Source organism: Biomphalaria glabrata, chromosome 15 (genome assembly GCF_947242115.1).
Source record: "Biomphalaria glabrata chromosome 15, xgBioGlab47.1, whole genome shotgun sequence".
Classification (NCBI taxonomy): Eukaryota; Metazoa; Mollusca; class Gastropoda; family Planorbidae; genus Biomphalaria; species Biomphalaria glabrata.
The window spans coordinates 22,765,233-22,784,399 of record NC_074725.1 but is presented as its reverse complement, the minus strand read 5'-3'; the positions used below and the strand labels follow the sequence as shown (position 1 = coordinate 22,784,399).

Sequence of the window (19,167 nt, the reverse complement as noted above, 5' to 3'; positions counted from 1 at the left end):
GAAAAGAGTTCATATAATTTTAGAACAAATACAATGTGGGCAAAGTCTCTTAACCTTGAAGATTTATTAGCAATATTTTATATCAAGTAATTTTTTTTTTTAATCTCCAGAGCCACACTTTGTATGTTCGTGTCCTCGTCACATCCTCAATTCCTAGCGAGAGCAGACATCAAACAACGTGACTTAAACCTAACTAATCAGTATTGCTTCAAACAGCACACAATGCTCGGACTTGAAAGAGCGCACAGAGCCTCCAGCCATGTTTGCTATTCTAACGTTGTAAAGCACGGGTAGAACAAAGATTGGCAGACACTTTGAAACAATGACACACACACAAAGATAGGCAGACACTTTGAAACAATGACACACACACAAAGATTGGCAGACACTTTGAAACAATGACACACACACAAAGATTGGCAGACACTTTGAAACAATGACACACACACAAAGATTGGCAGACACTTTGAAACAATGACACACACACAAAGATTGGCAGACACTTTGAAACAATGACACACACACAAAGATTGGCAGACACTTTGAAACAATGACACACACACAAAGATTGGCAGACACTTTGAAACAATGACACACACACAAAGATTGGCAGACACTTTGAAACAATGACACACACACAAAGATTGGCAGACACTTTGAAACAATGACACACACACAAAGATTGGCAGACACTTTGAAACAATGACACACACACAAAGATTGGCAGACACTTTGAAACAATGACACACACACAAAGATTGGCAGACACTTTGAAACAATGACACACACACAAAGATTGGCAGACACTTTGAAACAATGACACACACACAAAGATTGGCAGACACTTTGAAACAATGACACACACACAAAGATTGGCAGACACTTTGAAACAATGACACACACACAAAGATTGGCAGACACTTTGAAACAATGACACACACACAAAGATTGGCAGACACTTTGAAACAATGACACACACACAAAGATTGGCAGACACTTTGAAACAATGACACACACACAAAGATAGGTAGACACTTTGAAACAATGACACACACACAAAGATAGGCAGACACTTTGAAACAATGACACACACACAAAGATTGGCAGACACTTTGAAACAATGACACACACACAAAGATAGGCAGACACTTTGAAACAATGACACACACACAAAGATTGGCAGACACTTTGAAACAATGACACACACACAAAGATAGGCAGACACTTTGAAACAATGACACACACACACAAAGATTGGCAGACACTTTGAAACAATGACACACACACAAAGATTGGCAGACACTTTGAAACAATGACACACACACAAAGATTGGCAGACACTTTGAAACAATGACACACACACAAAGATTGGCAGACACTTTGAAACAATGACACACACACAAAGATTGGCAGACACTTTGAAACAATGACACACACACAAAGATTGGCAGACACTTTGAAACAATGACACACACACAAAGATTGGCAGACACTTTGAAACAATGACACACACACAAAGATTGGCAGACACTTTGAAACAATGACACACACACAAAGATTGGCAGACACTTTGAAACAATGACACACACACAAAGATTGGCAGACACTTTGAAACAATGACACACACACAAAGATAGGCAGACACTTTGAAACAATGACACACACACAAAGATAGGCAGACACTTTGAAACAATGACACACACACAAAGATTGGCAGACACTTTGAAACAATGACACACACACAAAGATAGGCAGACACTTTGAAACAATGACACACACACAAAGATTGGCAGACACTTTGAAACAATGACACACACACAAAGATAGGCAGACACTTTGAAACAATGACACACACACACAAAGATTGGCAGACACTTTGAAACAATGACACACACACAAAGATTGGCAGACACTTTGAAACAATGACACACACACAAAGATTGGCAGACACTTTGAAACAATGACACACACACAAAGATTGGCAGACACTTTGAAACAATGACACACACACAAAGATTGGCAGACACTTTGAAACAATGACACACACACAAAGATTGGCAGACACTTTGAAACAATGACACACACACAAAGATTGGCAGACACTTTGAAACAATGACACACACACAAAGATTGGCAGACACTTTGAAACAATGACACACACAAAGAAAAGAAGAAAAAAAAATGGGGATCATACAAAGGAACTTTTTAGTTGACAAAAAAAAACTTGCTGTTAAGTGACGTGCTATATAGTAAAAAAAATAAACAAATCTAAAGGTATAAATCAAGACATACAAGTAAAGGTTTGCTGATGGATATTTGTTTCTAATTCCATGGTAGCAGACATTAGCGCAGCCTAATATGTAAAATGTTGTTGACCAATATTTCGAACGGACACAGGAACCAAATACTTCTACCTTTTATGGATGTGTCCATACAAACAATAATATAATAATATCATAACTATTGAACACGTGAAATGAGTTACTAGCCATTAGGGTTATTAATAAAAAAAAAAGTAATATAATTTTGAATACATTTATAATACATTTTTAGTTTATGATTCAATAACAGTTTTGCAAGCTCCACGGTCGTTTAGTAACTAAAAAGATGTTACATTTCTCATCCTATCAGTTTTACGTATGTGTAGAATCAAACATCTACACGAGATTTTAGCGTGAGACTGCACTAACAGAAACCACTTCTCATTTCAACGTACAATGTTGAACGTGAGTCACAGCTGATTGTAACTCTCAGATCTGTGTGTTGTTTCTTCCTCTTCTAGTCAAGATACACATCAAGCGAACTGAAAGGACTTCATAAAGGAAAATGAAAAAAAAAAAAAAGAATTTAAAAACAAGAAGAAAAAAAAGCTTAAACGAAGTGTAATTGTAGCAATTACTTTGGGTCAGTCATGTAATTGAATTTGTAATAGAATATACCAACAACAATAAATCGATTAATAATATTTTTACCAATTGTTTCTTTGTTTAGCGCTATTTCATGCTTTTAGCTTTCTTAACACTCTATGATCCTTTCACTTATCTGGGCCAGTTGGGAAAATGGCGGAGGGATTATCTGGGTGCATTTTACCATCATTTGAAAAGCATTCACAAAACAAAACCAAAAAAAAAAAAAAAGGGTGTGACCTGAATTGGAACTCGAGGATCACGCCCCCTCGGACGTACGTGCTAACCACTCTGCTAGTGAGGTAGACCAGAAAAGATTGTATAGTTATAGACTAATTAAGCTTATACCACTACTTCAGTCAAGTACAATTTCTTTCCCTTGTTTGAGATACCAAACAAAATAATCAATAATTAATTTACTAAATGGTTATATTTTTTTTTGTTATTGATTCTTGTGTTTTCAGGTAAATGAAATAATTGTGCAAACTTTTCAGTGTGATTATAGATTGGGTGTCGAGAAATAACGTTGGCATCTTTCAGTCGTAGAACGACTATGGTTCATCTCAGAGCACACTTCCTCATGTGGCTGTGGAGCCCTATTTTGGAGAGACACTCCCGTCCACAAATAGCGCAGATTAAGGTGGCTTTTGCTTCGGTTGTAGAGGCGCTGGCCATTTTTCGGATTGTACGTTTTTCTTTCTGAGCTGAGACCCATGTTCTTTCACTGTCAATAGCTTTCTTGGTCACAGTCTCTCTCCATCTGGTGCGGTCTAGAGCTATGTCTTCCCAATGGTAATTAATATATAAAAAATCGGCATTCGCGATCTGAGGCACCAATGGACTCCAGAGCAATCAGATAAACAAATTTAATGTCTATATGAAGAATAGCTACTAAACGAGTCTTAGCACAGAGCTACTTAACAGCCCGTCAAATATTCAGAATGCCCTGTGTTATAAAGAAGTAACTTGTAAGTAAGAAGCTAAGTGCGCATTAACTGGCCTACATACACACAAAAAAAAGCTAGTCATTCAAGACAAGATTATTTGGCTACGCATAAACTAGGAGATAGGCAGACAAAGAGAGGAAATTTCAATTATTAACATCAACAATAAAATGCCTTATGTAAACTATCTGACATGAAGTTTTAGAAAAAAAGATGACACCTCGATTCGGTTGAAAGCTGGATACGCGATCTCACACACAGTTACTCTTGAGTCTGTTACTATATAAACTCAATATACAATTACTTTTAATCCCCTCTCCGGTGTCCCGCTGTTTTAGCCGACAGCACATACAGACACTTGCAATGGTTGAAGAGGAGGCATCGCACAGAGAAGACATCTCAACGACAGGAAATGGGCTCTCGTGTTCAATATTTATTGTCAATTGTGTGGGCTAAATCAAGTTTAGAGTTAGGGTTAGTTTAAATATTACCGATCAAATTTAATAGCAAAAAAAAAAAACAAAAAACAAAAAAAAAAACCAAAGAAAAGTGTCAAGGTAGACATAAGGGAGTAAATTAACATAGGTAATAAGGTAATAAATGAACATACTTTGAAGCTAGTTTTCAGCATAAAATAGATGGCCTAGGCCCTAGTAGAAACAAACATCACTAGCATATATATAACGTCAAAGGCATAAATTATGTAAAACAGCGACGAATACAAAAACACATTATGACCTACAATGTACAGGTTTTCACCACTTACACCCATACTGGAAACGAGAATCCAGCTAGCTTGGAAGTCCAGGCCATGGATGTTTTCTGAAGCTATTATTAGATAAAAGACTCTGTATCTAGAGTTAGCTGAAAGGGGAATTTTTTTAAATTAGCGTCCTGCGAGAAGGGAAAGCCGCTAAAACTTGTGTAGTCTGTCTGTCCGACCGTCACGTTTAGATGTCAAAAAGTAAAAAGGATATTGCAAAGTTTAGGTGTAACGTCTACTTTTTATCTTCTGATAGCTAACCATTTTTTTTAAGTTCAATATGTAAGCCCTTGTTAACAAATAAAAATACTGTCTTTTGAATCATTTACAATTAATAGTAAATGATATATTAGGAAAGGGAGGCGATTATTTTTGAATATTTTTAAACATAACATTTATAAATTGTTCTTTTGTTGTTGTTGTTATATCTAGAATAAAGTTATAAAATGAATATATTATTAATTTATGTGTTTCAAAAATGCTTTTATATGTACATAATTAAACACATTTTTAAAACAAGATAAGCAGTTATGTGTTATCTATTGATATATATATATATATATATATATAGCTCGTCCATCGTGGTTCGATGATGACTCTTTGTAGGTACAACATTTGCAATGAGAAGAATAGATGTCTGATATGCACTTCAGACTGTTATAACAATAGACCGGAGTTCAAATCCTGGGAGAAAAAAATGTGTTCAAACTTTTTATCAGACAGAGCTGATAAAAGCTTTGTAAAAAACAAACAAACAAGAAGTCTATCGATCAATCTAAAGTAAACTGAGCAATTATTTCAAGACTCAAAAAGATAGCTGTCTTCGGTATAAACCAGTCGATCTAGAACTGACGGACAGAATCAATGCTAGTTTGAACAAATCACCTATTAATGATTTAAAAAAAAAAACGGGATAAATTCATAATACTGAACAGAAACTGTGTTAAGTTACCAATTCTGTTCAACCTAATGAACCAAATGGATTTCTGGAGTTCACATTGTAACGATATTGATTAGAAACGAGCTGTACATGTTTTCTAACACCGATCGTGCATTACGAGTTTATATTGTATCAGCTTGTCAAATAGTTAGCACTATACGCTCAGTTACATTAGCTCAGAAAGAACAGAAGAATATCGAATAAGAACAAAACAAGTGTTTTTATACAGAAAATAGAAACACGTGCAATTGTAACTATTGCGTCGACAGGCGGATGTCGCAATGCACAAAGTAATAGGTTATAGCCAATGGGCCACGGATACCTTTTATTTTATTTTATGATCATAACTTTAAAAAAAAGGGACGCCAAGTCATTCTGTATATTTGCTCTTTATCAAAGAATGATCCTACAAGTTTTTTTTGTTTTTTTTTTAATTTCGAAACCATTCGCATTTTCCCGAAAGCTTGCACCGATTTCAACTTTCTACATCTGGTAACAGTGACTATTATAGATCATAGGATCTATATTGTTACGTATTTCTGAATCTTCTGGCTAGATGTATTAGTTGGCACACAAATAAAAACACAGCAAAGAACTTGACGACTAAACTTTCAGTTTCATATAACTTTAATGACTATTAACTCTAATAACTTGACGACTAAACTTTCAGTTTCATATAACTTTAATGACTATTAACTCTAACAATTCGTTACTGTAACATGTAGCGTAGAAGACTGTACAATATCTGTCAGTTTACAGTTAGCTATACTTCGTTGCACTGCATCTCTTCACTTCGTTGCAATTCCTCTCTTCTCAATTTGCATCGAGCCGTATTCCACAGAACAGACCAACGACACACTTCCCAGTGTCGCTCCAGGTCTCCCAAAGCTGAACCAAGTCGTAACAGACCAACGACACACTTCCCAGTGTCGCTCCAGGTCTCCCAAAGCTGAACCAAGTCGTACTCTAGTCTACCACATCAGAGCCGCACACGTCTTACATCGACTGTATCGACTGTAACGGCTCAAGTCCACTGTAGTTCGCTGTATAGACTTTAACGACAGTAGTCCACTCCAGTTAACTCTACCCTAGTTAACTTGCATCGAGTCGAACACATTTCTCTTCCACAGAGCCGCACACGTCTTACATAGTCTGTATCGACTGTAACGGCTCACTCACGACTCCATACGACTGACTTTAACATTAACTCTCTGGCTTATATAGAGTCCCTAATCGCTTGTCCAAAGTTGCACAAACACTCCTAGTATCCTCTGAAATAACACGTGAGGAAACGTCACATCCTGTCTTTGTTTATACATGTAGATTCCAGAAAACATCGGCTGCAGTGTCATCAAGTTGGGGTCACACGTAGTGACCTCTATCTGTCACTGTTCATTAGTAACTGTCCCCCTACTTAGATCTGTTCGTCCCCTGGAACAACACGTGAGGGCACGTCACATCCTGTCTTTGTTTGTACATGTAGATTCCAGAGGACACTCGCTGTGTGTCATCTCGCCGGGGTCATACGTTGACCTCTACCTATCACTGTTCATTTGTAACACTGCCCCCTTCTTAGATCTGTTCGTCCCGAACAGATTCTACTTCACCACGATACTGATGAAATCGATCGACGATCAAGAAGGAAGCTTTGGTGGTTGCCCCCTTCTCAGAGATGTTCTTTCAATCTGGCCGTTGTCCATCTTCTTTCCATAGAAGAATGGGAGCCAAATCCTCATTTTTCAGCAGGTCCTCACAAATGTTTTCATCAATCTTGGTATGGAAACATCGATCTTCAGATGACGACATTGGGCACTCTTGTCGAGAAAATCCATCAGCATTCTAACGAGTTCGTGCTTCACTGGCTGAGTTTTACATTCTCCAGCATCTTTTTACAGAGCTTCTTCAGAGATACACAGGTTCATCACAGTACAGCAATATTCACATGTTCTTCTTACAACAGCAACTGACTTTGGGTTTGTACGATGTCTGTTGGGTTGATCTTCTTGTACAGTTCTGTCACAGATGGTTACTCACTACAGTTCTGACATCTTTAAACTACTTCTTTTCTGTCCTTCTTGCTTCTGACTTAATTAGCGTTCTTCTAAAACCTTTGTTATACTTCATCAAGCTATTCTCATGAGGAATGTTCTTAAATTATTCTTTAGTGGCTTCACACTTTCAACTGATAGTAAGGCTTTCTTCTTTGGTCTGATGGTTCCGGACAGAATCTTTCTAAAAACATGGGCTGTGGAGTTTCATCAGTGCAGGTGGGGGTCTATCAGTGGGAGAATTGGTGGGCTTGTTTTCTAACAACATGGGCTATGGAGTTTCATAAATGCAGGTGGGGGTCTATCAGTGGGAGAAGGGGTGGGTTTGTATCTTGATCTTGTTGGAGCCATCCACGTTGCACTCTGCATATGTCGCTTTCTCCGCCTCCTCAATTTGATATTTCTTTGGTTGCGTTGATGTCGTTGTCGTTGTCTTGCTTTCCTGTCGATCAATGCTGATGGCAGCGACTTAGCACATAGGAAGGCATTGTATTTCATAGCTGTAGTCATCAAGACTGTTGATCTAACAAGTTGCTTCAGCATTATTCTTTGATGGGTGCTTTGCGAATGAGCTGCAAGTCCACTTGAAGGCAAGTTGTCAAACACGTCATCACCTTCATCCGAGTCTGGAGGACTCGACTGTGGGGCAGGTTGATAACATTCAACGTGCAAAGGTCCATCAACTTCAGCATCAGTTTCTATTGTAATTCCTTGACTATCACCAGGGCTTCTCGCGCCTACCTTGATAGCTGTACAAGCTTCTGTTAGGTCTAGAGCTTGTTGGTGTATTTCTTGGCATTCACAGTCTTCTTGCATAGCTACGTACGTACAGTTCTTGTCAAACGCATGAGTGCAATAATCAAGCTTCGAGTTCCTCTCGTAGACACTGGCAGATAGACGGAAGTCTTTAAGGCCCACAGCAACAGGCTTGGACGCAGACCCAACGTTGTCTTGATCTGTTTGGCTGGTTGAGGTACTCATATCAGGTTTATCTGTAGCTAAAGCTTCGGTCAAACTATAGGTCTCTTCTATTGTTTCTTCAGCGGTCTCATTTTGCTTCTCGTTGAAATAGTAACAGCTACCGTCTCTTTTCATTTCTTGTGGGCCACATTCGTTTGGTTTACTATCACAGTCACAGACAGCACAACCATCACCAGCATCCCTATCGTAATTGTCTGTATCGCCACATTCTTGGTTGGACAATTGTTCGCTGTTCATCAATGGTGTAGTTCTTTCATCTGTCGACTCAATCTGATAATGTTGGGTGTTCAGCAGCTCATTAATCATGATTCTAGTTTGATCTTTTATTGTATCTGTTTGTTCTTCTGTCTTGTTGGGCGTGGTAGCTATTTGTTCATTCTCATTCATGACTTTGATCAAATGGTTAAAAGAAGAAAATCTGGTGTTGATTTCTGATTCTATCTTCTTAATGCTCTCTTTCACCGAGTTCATTTTGTATTGCAAAGTTCTCAGGAGCTCCGTCATATTAGGCTTGATTTCAAATTGGCAGGTGTCCGGATTCTCATCTTCCTCCAACAGGGCTTGTCTGAGACGTGCTGTTAGCGTTTCCTTATTTCCGTTAAGCTGTAGACCTCTTTCTCGAAGCTCTTGTCTAAGTTCTTTCATGTCAAGTTCAATAAGAAGTTTGATGGAACACATTCTAGCCAGAAAGATCCCACTTCTGACACCAATTGTTACGTATTTCTGAATCTTCTGGCTAGATGTATTAGTTGGCACACAAATAAAAACACAGCAAAGAACTTGACGACTAAACTTTCAGTTTCATATAACTTTAATGACTATTAACTCTAATAACTTGACGACTAAACTTTCAGTTTCATATAACTTTAATGACTATTAACTCTAACAATTCGTTACTGTAACATGTAGCGTAGAAGACTGTACAATATCTGTCAGTTTACAGTTAGCTATACTTCGTTGCACTGCATCTCTTCACTTCGTTGCAATTCCTCTCTTCTCAATTTGCATCGAGCCGTATTCCACAGAACAGACCAACGACACACTTCCCAGTGTCGCTCCAGGTCTCCCAAAGCTGAACCAAGTCGTAACAGACCAACGACACACTTCCCAGTGTCGCTCCAGGTCTCCCAAAGCTGAACCAAGTCGTACTCTAGTCTACCACATCAGAGCCGCACACGTCTTACATCGACTGTATCGACTGTAACGGCTCAAGTCCACTGTAGTTCGCTGTATAGACTTTAACGACAGTAGTCCACTCCAGTTAACTCTACCCTAGTTAACTTGCATCGAGTCGAACACATTTCTCTTCCACAGAGCCGCACACGTCTTACATAGTCTGTATCGACTGTAACGGCTCACTCACGACTCCATACGACTGACTTTAACATTAACTCTCTGGCTTATATAGAGTCCCTAATCGCTTGTCCAAAGTTGCACAAACACTCCTAGTATCCTCTGAAATAACACGTGAGGAAACGTCACATCCTGTCTTTGTTTATACATGTAGATTCCAGAAAACATCGGCTGCAGTGTCATCAAGTTGGGGTCACACGTAGTGACCTCTATCTGTCACTGTTCATTAGTAACTGTCCCCCTACTTAGATCTGTTCGTCCCCTGGAACAACACGTGAGGGCACGTCACATCCTGTCTTTGTTTGTACATGTAGATTCCAGAGGACACTCGCTGTGTGTCATCTCGCCGGGGTCATACGTTGACCTCTACCTATCACTGTTCATTTGTAACAATATGTACACACACACACAATAAAAATAATGTTTACTGTTTGAATATAAAAAAAATTAACAGATATGACCATGTATAGTAATATTACGTTACAATAAATGTGTTTTACACCTACACATTTTATGTTACAATTGGATTACAAAAAACCTCTAATATATCTGTTTATTATATATATATATATATATATATATATATATATATATATATATATATATATATATATATATATATATATATATATATATAATGTATTTATTTAAGGTAAGTCGTCAATTGTATTTCCTTAAGCATTCATCTTTAAATCGACTTCTTTTCGGTTGTGTGGTTAATCGTTGTTGCTGTTTACTTTTTTTTTTTTTTCATTTCATTACCCCTTCCTCTTTTTCAGATAAGAAAATGAAATAATAGCGAGAATTCTAATGGAACAAATTTAACATCATTGCAGGATGGTTACTAAACTTGAACAACCCACCTCTGATATATAAAAGCATAAGTTTGCTACTTAACTATTTTGTAAGAATACATTATCAATAGTTGATGTAGAGATATTAAAATAGGCAAGTGGTTCTTACCATATCATAATTTGTAACAAGGTCTAATCTTTTAAAACCCAAATAAGCACAACATTTTATGATTAGTGCCTACGATTTACGAGCTAGCAATTTATAGTTTAAAATAAAAATCGAACAGACTTATTTTGAGCTAATTATATAGACTGCTTGAAATTCGTTTAAATTTTACGCCACAAAAACTAAGAGATCAAGCTGACATGTGTTTGGACCTAAAATACCAACAAGGTAAATAATAAAAATAATTTTAAAAATCCTCGCTTATATTGGTGAAATTGCAGCAATTGTTTTGAATCAATCATGTTATTACTGTTACTGTTATTAATGGCTCAATACTTAATCAAATACATGCCATACCATATAGTGGCATATAAGTTTGTTTTCCAAAAAGGACAAACCGTTTTGTTTATCATTGGACTTAATCTTTTTTAGTGCAGTTTGCGGGCACTGTTAGAGACGGTTTCGGTGCTGATTTAAAAAGCTTTTTTTTTTAAAGACAGGCTGAATTCGAACCTGAGCTTCCTTTATGGAAGACCCACGTGTTTTGCCACTGAGCTATTCAAGTACTTAAAAAAAAGTTTAATTAGTCTATTGTTATTTTTTTTTTTTTTTTAAGTTTGTTTGCGACTGGGCCTGATCATACAAGTCGCCCGCCGCCGATTTAGTGCATTGTCCATATAAAACCAAATTAATTAATTACAACGAGTTTTTTTTCCTAAATTGATTCATATTTTTCTAAAAGGCAATGAATAATTGAGAACAATTTCCACTTGATCCAAGAATGGGAAGTGGGAGCAATATGGTGTACAAGCCAAACAGACAGTGTGACTGATATAAGCTCGATTAAAATGTCCTAGTCTTTAACATGTAGTGAGCCCCCCCCCCCCGCCCTATTTTTTATTCTATGAATAGTCAATGCACCATTCACTGACTTTCTTTACAAATATATATATATATATATATATCTAAAGCAATTAGGCTACTAAAACAACAACTACAGCAAGTCATCTAAACGTACTTCAGTAGACCTAGCCCAACTAACTGATGCGGTTACAAAGGAGTTTGGCTTTTATCTCGCTCCACTGACCAGGCTCACAAGATGCGGCACGAGTTTGAAACAAGTGAATAGTCGAGAAATAATGTGGGAATGAACAGAAATCTACATTCCAAATATATTTACACCCTCTACCTCAGCCCTACCCGTCCTACGCCTACACAATTCAAAAAGAAACATCTGGTGTACGCCTTATTCCAAATATTGAAAATTAGTGTAGTAAAAAAAAACAAAAAAAAAACGGGGGGGGGGGGGGGTGGTGATACAAAACTGTTAAGATCGTATCGAATCCTTCCATTCCAAAGAAATGGGACCAACAAAGTTTTTCTGAGGTCAAAACCTGCTATTAAAAAAAAAATCTTAGTTCATATCCACTTTGATCTATTAAATTGGACGACTTAAATCCACTCAAACATAACACCCTGAAATTTCACCGTAGCCTTTACCCTTTGCACGGAATAAAACGTAGCACTTCAAAGGCTTCTCATACCGTAAGAGAATTAAAGAGAAGGTATAATATGTTACAAGCCAGAGCCCCCGCTCCTTTACTTCGAGGGGTATGTTGGAAATATAGTGTGTGTATAGGGGGGGGGGGTAGAGACTTAGGATTTTTTTTTTTTTTAAAAGATGATCACGGTGGAAGAGAAAGTAACTGGAATGCATGTATTTCAACGTTAGTACAGAATTGATAGCATAACGCCGAAATGTAACTTCTTGAAAACAGCGCACACACTGTACAGTTGTAATATATGGAACATCTTTGCCTACAATAAAAACAAAACTATAGCAATCTAATCGATTCCGAAGATTAAGGATGAGTGCAATGTTTCAAAACCAGTTTCGTCACATCTGATGCAGACAAAGCCATTGTCCGCCGGGGTCACTAAGTTTTCTTTTCATCTTCTGCGTCTGTCTTTGGAAATGGCTTTTCTTCAAAATGTATGAAAAGATATTAAAACTTATTTTAAATCGACGTCTACTATATATATTGAAATAATATAGTAAACTAATTAAAACATGCTATGTTATTTGACTTTGAAAGACAAGTACCGGGTGACATAACAAAAAGTTTTAAAACTGAATTTCTCCCTTTATGAATATGATGGTTGCCTGTAATTTCTCAATTTATTTCTTGCGATGGTCCATTATTACAATGACTATCCAATGAACTTTGCCCAATCCAGTCCAGCTAATGTTTCCTACACAAGACGCCGCCCAAAATGTCCATGTACGTCCGTTCATTTTTCAACACTTTACTGAATGCATCTAAAACATTTGGAGCCAAGTGCAGTCATTTACACTAAGCCGTGTTAAATTAAAAATTATAACGTACAAACCAGAGTTTCTTTGTGTGGCCAATTAATCCACCACCCCCAAAGATATAAATGATAAACTTACATTTTTAAGGCAAAACGTTAGAGGCGTTTTTTCAAAGTTCCGTTTCCAGTTCCCGTGCAGTTTTTTTTCTTTTTATTTCATCTTTTTGAACCAATGAAGAGTTTGCATGCTAATAGGAGGAAGTGTAATACTATAAATAGAAAAACTAAAAAAATTGGCCAGGGTGTGAGCATCGATCCCACATGATTTGAGCTATTAGCGCGACACACTATCCATTCATCTAACCAGCCATACTACTATGACAAAATTTCAGCTTGAAATAAATTATTTTTTTCTTCTGTCTTTGACCAGCTTCCACTCTTGTATGACATTTTGACTTTTGAAAGTGTGCGCTAATCGTAGGAATTGAAGAACAAAATAGATCGCAATTTCAAAACCTAAGACTAAACTTTTTGTTCCAACTATGCATTATTAATGAAATCCCTTTTTTTTTTTTTTTTTGCAGCCTTTTTTCTACACACACCTCCTCTAACGCAAGTACATCTTAAATAGGCTTTGATTCCTAAATATTATTTTCCAGGCTTAAGTTTTGTTGCGTTTATCCGAAATTTCTAGCCAGCTTGTACTCTTAGTAAACTTAGCTTAGCTGCTTTCTTATAACCTGCAACGTTGTACAATGGGCGCATTGGCGTTACTTTCGCATTGGCGGTGCAAATCAAGGTGAGACTAGATAGAGCTGAAAAGCAAACATGACCACATTTAATATCTTTGTTTATACAATACAAAGTCAATAACGTCAGGGAACCGATGTCGTGGGGAGGCGGTTACATCGTTGAAGGAAAGACAGGGACATATTATGCTGGCAACAATCAAATGCGTTATAGAAATGTATTTTTTTTAAATCCATCACTGGAAGAAAAAAAAACTAGCTTAGACCACTTACTCCCTTCACAACATATGTTTACTTTCATTAAAAAGAAAGCTGAATAAACAGCCCTTATGCAAGTACATGTATTTGATAAAAGATTAAATGATACCCCTCCCCCCACACTCCTTCTCTCTCTTGCAACGCTGTGTAAAGCTACAACTTTCTATCCACACAACAGTCGTGTCTATACAGTAACTAAATCCCCGAAAAATATTGACAGTACAAACATTCAAGAAGAAATCTAACACTAGGCGGGATGTAACAAGCAGACAAGACGTGTTCAACAGAGCTCCTATAAAATACAGAGGCTCTGCTCTTCATAGGGAATACGATTTGGGCCTCGGGGGATTTACACACACACAAAAATAGTAGTAGAAAATGAAATGCTCTACTTACGATCCATAAAATCTTGTGTTTCGAACATTTTCAAACCTGTTTGTATGTTGTTAAAATAATTACGAATAGAGAAATGGCTTAAATTTAGCGATGTCCAAGTTTTCAATTGATTTATTTCGTCGCTAACAACAAATGCTTGATTCATTTTGGTTTAAGATTACAATTTAGTGGAATGGAATTTTTCTCGACCTAGTAGTGTGTAGTTATAACACATTTTTCAGCCACTAAGTAATTAGTGTTTGCTATAAAATGCTATCACCCATCCAGTTCTGATGATAAAACTAATTACTAGACAACTCCAAATGTAAATACTAATTTAAAAAAAAAATTTAAGTATTAGTTGAAAATGAACAACGAAATACGTAAACAGAAATACTATTTAACAAAATCTTTTGACGTAAACTTACTTAAGAAAAACATTTGGCTGAGTAAGCTACTATTGACACAATGTTACCAAACCGAGTGACCGGGGGTGGGGGGACAGTTTGGCCTATCAAAAAAAGATACAACCTTGACATTTGTAAATAAGCATATTATTGCCAGAGGTAACGTCAGAGAGGTGGGGAGAGATTGACGTAAATTTATCAATGGAAAGTTGAACACTCTACTTAGTGACACATGACCTATACATGTGGCGTGTTTTCGAAGTGCGACAAGTGACTCCAAACCGGAGTCTTTTTAAATGTTGACCAAACATTTTTTTTTTTTTATAATACGTTTCGGATGAAAATAACAGACATTTTACAAATTCACTGAAGTAGCAAAATAAAAGTGAAGTACATTATGCTTGTTTTATCACTAGCTAATTAAGAAATATACACTCAGACGTGTTTTTATAACTCCAGGGAGGCATTAGGGCCTCTTTTAGGTTGATTTTAAATGCGGCTATACTAAAAATTAATCAGCTCCAAGAAACAGAAATAATCCATGGAATGGGCTTATAATCTGAACTTTTTTTTCCATAATATTTTAAGCTGAAGTATTGTTACTTGTAAGTGCAATTGTAATGGTCACAACCAGTCATCAACGTATATTCGAATTATGCCATCAGGATAGTACTTATGACGGTCAGAACCCCATGTAGCCTCAGCCTTCGAGACTGCTACTCTAAACTGTTTCTCAACATCAATAATTACTCCAATTACCATGTCGGAACTTAATTGTCGTAAACGACCGGCCAGGAAAATCTAAAAAAAGTGTAAGCTTTCTTTCCTTTTGTATTTTCAACACTTTAAAGAAAATATAAACATTGGAGCAATAAAATAGTATATTTCAACGCAATAACTGTGATCAATTTTCTCAACGCAATAACTGTGATCAATTTTCTCATGTCTAACACCAAAGCCATGCAGGTGTGCTTTTTATAACAATAATTTAATAGTGCATAAATAAACAATGCAAATATAAACATTGCTCTACTTTATAAATGGAATTTCCTATAAAAAATTACAAGTGTCTGTATTATTAGAAAACCAACTTTAATCCAGTAATGTAAACAGAAAGTGAGCACTAGACAAGACTGAGTCACGCTTTCATACAGAGTGCCGAGTGCCAGACAAACCACCATCACAACAACCTACTTGACAATACAAAACCTACTTGACATTACAAGTGTGTTACATTAATGATTAGTGCAATGTACTGCTAGCGCAAAAAAAAAATGTTTTCACAGGACATACTCTAATTCGAGCACTTCTTATACACTAGCATTGCTCATCGTCTATACACCCGTTGATTTGGTCCCAAGCAGGCTATAGTGTATTTTGCCAGGACCCTCTCCCTTTTTCTTTCTTTTCGGCCCGTAAGTTCCGAGTATCACTTTTCGCCCACCCCAAACTCTCCGTCTTATAGTCATATTTTCACTATCTGACTATTCTTCTGCTTTTCAGTTAGTTCGAAATATTTGATATGCTGTATGATATTTTTTGGCCTGGGCCTTTTTTACTTTTCACATCCTGCAAATCGTAATGCTCTCGTAATAAATACAACTTTTCGCATTTTAGCAATATTCTTTTTACAGGGCTTATATCAACTCACTCTGTCTGTCTGGTAAAAAGTGTGTACACGTTATTTCTCCCACACCCATTCTCGGATCAAGCTGAAACTTCGCACAATTATTCATTGATATGAATCATGACAAGACACTAATCAATAAAAAAAACAATTAGACAATTAATTACTTGTAATTCATTTTGGTAATAGCAACAAGGGAAACTAATACTTCAGTATTCACAGATATGGCTAAATGTGTTGAGTTTAGTCTCCTTAAATAATTGTTAACGCTATTTCTCTCTCACGCATTGTCCGATCAAGTTGATACTATATGATAATAATAAGGCTTGTCTTCGAGTCTGACGCACTCAACTAGGTGTTAACTCGAGTACACAGCTTAATGGGTAGATGAAAAAGGTGGCTATAGACTACATGACAGACAAGATTGCAAATGTAGGCCTAAATGGTGAAATTTTCGTTTTTTCGTCTACCGCAAGTGGAATAATTAGTGATGAGTCAGTCAGGGCCAAGTGCATTTATAATATAAATTTTTTTTCGAAAACGGCTCTAACGATTTCTTTAAAATTTCAAGGTACCGGTATATGCATATAGTTTAGGGGGAAAAAAAACATTGTCCACATTGGGAAAACTCAAGGTCGACGTTATATACCTTGAAAATGTTTAATTATCGTAACATTTAATTTTCGATAAAAATTGACTTTTGTTTTTCTTTCATGCCTTCAGTAGGAATCACCGCTCTCGTCCATATAAATAGACACACACGAACGTTTCCGAAATGAGCTCAGGAAACAATTCATTCAACCGAGCGAGACTTGTCACCTGGTACTATCAATTAATTGATTATCAGCACATCGATAGAGAGAGGGGGGGGGGCGTGATGGCCAAGTGGTAAAGTGCTTGGTTTCAGAACCGGGAAAGGGGTGGGGGGTCTCCGGTTCGAATCCCGATGAAGACTAGAATTTTGAATTCCAACTCTAAACATTAGTAGACATTAGTTGAAGAAAAGTGCTGGCCAATGACACCCTTGTTATTCGTAGGTCACATGCTTATGTGTTGGAAATGACCTAAAAGGAAATACATCTTGTTTTAACAACAAAATAAGCACAATCAAATTATCTTTTATGTATTTATTTACATCCAATTTCTAAATTAAAAAACAATTAGTAAGGGTATTCAGAAATAGATTATGTGCAAAACAATTCACGAGAAAAGTAATCCTCCTACCACACCCCGAACCATCTGGTGGACCAACGGTCAGCAAGGTTAAGAAAGAAATGACTACAGATGCTGCGACGACCTTCCAGTTTTCGGAGCGTGGGCGCAGAACACTAAGAAATGGAAAGCTATCACGCGATAACAACATAGACATTAGTTTCTATTTCAATAGTGTGTTTTTATTCATTTTTTTTTTAAGTTTACAAACTTCCAATTTCTTTAGTATATTATAACACCAAGGTAAATGCATGCATTTTTCTGAGCCCAACTTAAAATGATAATGTATTTTCCTTTCAATTGCAGTTCAGCACATTTTCAGATTATTGCTAACAACACGCGTTGACTGCTCATGTTTAAGGGCCGTGTGAAAAGTAAGGCGTGTCTTTCTCGAGTCATACGGGGTGACCGAAAGGCCATGAATGGTCACCAAGTAAATAACAAGAGTTGAGTGCAATAATATTTCAACGTCTTGACGCCTTTAATAACGTCTTTAATCAAATTATATATAATGTACACTACATACTGAAATGTACACGGCATTATCATACTTTTACACAAAAGACAGTCCATTTTGCATCAAGTTTATTACTGCGACTTAGCATTACATACTAAAGAAATCGCCAGACTTCCCTGAGTAAAATACTTGCTTTAAAGAATTTTTTTTAAAACTCTGCACGCTTTTCAGTATAATATAACATAAGGCAAACAGTTTTAGGATTCATTTATAAGACAAAACAAAACCACGACTGGAACACTGGAAATATTTGAGTGTCCTTAGAACTGCAACAAAATTACACAAAGTCTGTAATTAGTCAAGTGGAAACACAAAGTACAACAAATAAAGTAATGTTTCCACTATCTAGACTACGCACTGCAGTCCAATCTTAGCGTGCCCTTTAGTGAGCGTGTTGACTACTACTAAACACATACACCTGGACAGGAAGGAAACCATATGGGCTAAAATTAAAAGAACAACCGGAAACCATTATAGAAGAACGAAATTGGTGTGCAGGAAACTGTTACATCTCTTCCCCCTCTTGTTTCTCATTTTCCCATCACCAACAGCAGCTTCCTCCCATCACCCTGTCCGAAGAGCAATCACCAGTCCCTCCCTCTTCGCAGTCATTCTACGGGTCAGCCGGCAATTTAAAAAAAAAAAAAGTGAGGGGGAAAAAACGCTGGGGGAGAAAGAAGAATAAAAAAATCTACAATTTCATTGAACAAAAAAAAAAACTTCCCTCTATTAAAACGGATGAAGAAATGTATCTTAAACAATACAAAAAAAAAATATTGACAACACGTTTCAGAAAGTCTAAAGTTTTCATTTT

General features: G+C 36.8%; 1 protein-coding gene across 4 annotated transcripts in view; it reads right to left on the bottom strand.

Moving 5' to 3' along the window:
• The window catches only part of LOC106066484 (tyrosine-protein kinase SRK2-like), a 41,669-nt gene that overhangs the window by 15,706 nt on the left and 6,796 nt on the right, over positions 1–19,167 (bottom strand). The window contains exon 1 of one of the 4 annotated variants that reach the window (XM_056013188.1): positions 16,031–16,146. The exons of 2 other annotated variants lie outside the window; for them this stretch is intronic. The gene's annotated coding sequence lies outside the window, so the exon portion shown is untranslated. Of the gene's footprint in view, positions 1–13,347; positions 14,335–16,030; positions 16,147–19,167 lie in introns of those variants that run through there. One more of the 4 variants, XM_056013192.1, reaches the window with a different exon arrangement.